General features: G+C 36.0%; 1 pseudogene; it reads right to left on the reverse strand.

Moving 5' to 3' along the window:
* Positions 1 to 309: 309 nt before the first annotated feature.
* Positions 310 to 707, reverse strand: LOC115523271 (annotated as a pseudogene).
* Positions 708 to 3,670: the final 2,963 nt, after the last annotated feature.

Consider the following 3,670-nt stretch of genomic DNA (forward strand, 5'->3'; position numbering starts at 1 on the left):
TGCCCATATACTAAGGAGAATCTGGTACCTTGGAGGGCTCAGGCTTGGTGCAAGGGAGATCCCTAGTGCCAAGACAAGCATGTGAAACTGAGGCCATCAAAACCTCTCCTGTGCTATGTCTGACCCAAATTTTAGCAGAAGTTTTTTCGGTTTCGCTTTCTAAGGTTGAAACAAAGGAACCAGGGTTCAGAGGCAAGTGGCACATGCCTCAAACTTGCTGCATCAAACTTCACTTAAAAGTCCAAAACTCCTATTTCACATTTTAAATAGATCCCTGCTGTCAGCTCTGATGGCCAATTGCAAAGACTTCTATTTCCCAATAGACAGGCGAGACGCCTTCATTCTCGGTCATGGTAGGGATGCGGTACATGTGGTCATCCACACACTTAGTCACTCAACTCTCCAGCTTCCATTTCACCTGACGCTCTTTACTTCCTGAATCTATTGAATCTTTGGCTTCGTCATTGCAATGCATGGTACACAGGGCCAGGTGGTCCTGGAACTTATCCAATGCACTGGTCACCAGAGGCGCATGGCAATGCTCAATGTACTGGGGCATCAGCTGCAGTGGAAGCCCTACTGTCCTCACAACAGCTGGTGCTGCCCTGGAACATGAGGCCTTGTATCTTCTGGACTTTGTCTCTCCCCAGACTCTTCACCACAGAGCATACCTCCTCCTGCCCCCAGAGCTGCTGCAGCTCTGTCATGGCAACCCTGTACTGCACCAAAAATATCCTATACTTTGTCTTAAATGATGAGTATATAGATTTTACGATCGTCAGAACTCATTTAAATATACACATAAGATCTTCAGATTTCAATATACGTAAGTTATATCTCAATTTTAAAAATTTATTTTTGGGGTGGCTGGGTGGCTCAGTTGGTTAAGCCTCTGACTCGATTTTGGCTCAGGTCATGACCTCGTGGTTTGTGTGTTCAAGTGTAGAGTCTGCTTGGGATTCTCTCTTTTCCTCTCTCTGTCCTCCCCCTTCTCTCACTCTCTCTCTCTTTCTCAAATAAGTGAACATTAGAAAATTTATAAAAGATAAGTTTTCACAAAATAGGTGGAACTTTCCATTCACCATTCATCCATTCATTATTCACTTATTTAGTTTATTTATATTCTCTCTAAATATTCTTAGTATCTATATATGCTAATCTACTATACATTATTTATACAATGGTAAATAAGACAAATGTGTAGGCTTTTCTAGTGGAATTCTCTCTACAATTGCATTATGAATGCAGTAATGTTTCCCTATCACATTTCCCTATTGTTTTGTTTTTTCTGTCTTTTAACAGTGTAAAAAATTTTAAAATTGGAATTGCAAGTCTATTTTTACTTCGACTATTGTTTCTGTTTTTTTTTCTTTCCCTAGTCTTATACTAGAAATTCTCAATTTTGTTTGAAAATTTTAGCGAAGTTTTATAGATAAGCCCCACCTCCAGTAATTGTAGAAAACTTTGTGTACTATCTATTGCATTAAAAACAATCTCTGTATATCCTTATATTTTGATAACAGATTGCTGTTCATAGGGAATATAGACATATTTCCCAATTATGCTTACATGTACATGAAAAATTATAGTAAACAAATCATATTAAAATGACAGCAGTTTCTGCACTTTGATATGTTTACGGCTTTACCTGATTAAATTTGGAGAACAAATTGTTCCCTATAGCAATTTGTATAACTGCAATTCTAGCAAATAACCTGTTGTTGGAAGTAAAGAATATATATGGCTCTATCATCTGAAACCTGCATTTCACTCAGGTTTGAAGTTTAATTTACTCTAAGCTGAACAAGCCAACAATGTTAGACACCTGTTTAAAATGTCTAGCATATTCTAAGACCATTAATACAAGATCTAATTGCAAAAAACAGTGTGTATTAATGATTTTTGTTAATCACCCATGACTCAAGTATTATACTCAATTCTAAGCAGTGTGTTTTTACAACATGGTGATCAGAATAATAAAGGTTTTGGAAATAACAGAAATTCATTTAATCCTCACGGCAACTCTGAAACAGGTAGTGTCATCCACATATTTTACTGATGATGAGAAATAACTAACTTTATAAATCTGAGACAGTGGAGTGTGATGATGGAATGCCTATTTAGATGTATCATGACCGTAAGGGCCATTCAATTAAACTGTCTCATGCTATTAAATTATTTCTTTATCAGCAAATATTTACATTTAAAAGTAAACTCACAAATTGTGAAAGAAACCTGGATGCAAGAGAAATGTTAACATTTTATTTTAAAGGTAGTCGTAAATATCTAAAGCAAGTAGAAAATCATGTTTATTTAGAGACAGTAGGTTTAAAAAGAAGCAGTGGATCCTGTGTGTGTGTGTGTGTGTGTGTGTGTGTGTGTGTGTTTGGCCTATATGTTATGTATAATTTAATTTATGTTCCTGGAATCACAAATACATTTAAATAGATTTCAGACAATCATTCCCCCACCTGAAATAGCTAGCAGTCTCTCTGAAACACAAGTAGATTTCAAATTTATAAAAGGGAGCCACACATTCTTGTTGAGCTTTCATTTTTGTAATGTAAGGGAAAAGAAGAACAGGTCATGACTAAATTTCATGGTCTCATGAACCTTAAAATAATTTACAGAGTTATCGGGCATTCATATCAATTTCCTTATTACCTAGCAGTTGTAGTACACAGGTATGCCCGACTAAAGAAAAACCTTTTAATTTTGAGCCAAATAAACTCTACACGTTTAACTTCTGGCAAAAATTACCTTAAAATGCATATTTGACATGTCATATGCTATATATATTTTACATATTTTGTATATGTTTAACTGTATTTGAAGCAAAAATCAATAATTTTAAATTGAACTAAGACATTACATTTAAAATGTTTCACATGTTAACGTTATTTGTTGTATTTTATTTTTCTTTATAGAATCCATAATGATCTTGGTTACCCAGTTTGGTCCAGACATTGTTTTTTTAAGTTTATTTATTTATTTTGAGAGAGAGAGAGCACAAGTGGAGGAGGAAGAGAGAGAGAAAGAGAGAGATAGGGAGGAGAATCCCAAGCAGACTCTGCACTGTCAGCATAGAGCCTGATGTGGGGCTTGAACTCACGAATGGTGAGATAATGACCTGAGCCAAAATCAAGAGTCGGATGCTCAACTGACTGAAACCACCCAGGCTCCCCTGGTCCAGACATTGTGTAGTGAGAGTGGGTCATCATATGCAAAGTTAACTTTGGGAAGCAAACTTGAAATGTAACCTGTACCATGTGCCCATCTTGATCTCCCTCCTTTCCACTCCTACCCCTTTTAAGGAAGCATCAGAGTCATGAAATAGTAACTTGCCATTCAATTATATTTGCTCCAGCATTATATTTGTTTCTAAAAAAAAGACAAAACATTCAGAAGAGAGAATATGGGACAAGAAACTGTAAATAAAGAATAGACTGGAAACTTATCTGATGAAACTACTTGGAGATAAGTTCAGAACATTTCAGTGAAATTCTATACTCATGAGTAGAAGACAAGGGATGGTACTGTATCTTCACAATAGCTTTGGGAATAATCCAGAAAGACAACTGTAAAGGAACTGTATTGAATTATAAATACAGCCTCCAAAAGGAAGCAAATGAAACTCTCATTTCAAAAACCCCTACACACTGAGGTTTTA

Source organism: Lynx canadensis, chromosome C2 (assembly GCF_007474595.2).
Source record: "Lynx canadensis isolate LIC74 chromosome C2, mLynCan4.pri.v2, whole genome shotgun sequence".
NCBI lineage: Eukaryota > Metazoa > Chordata > Mammalia > Carnivora > Felidae > Lynx > Lynx canadensis.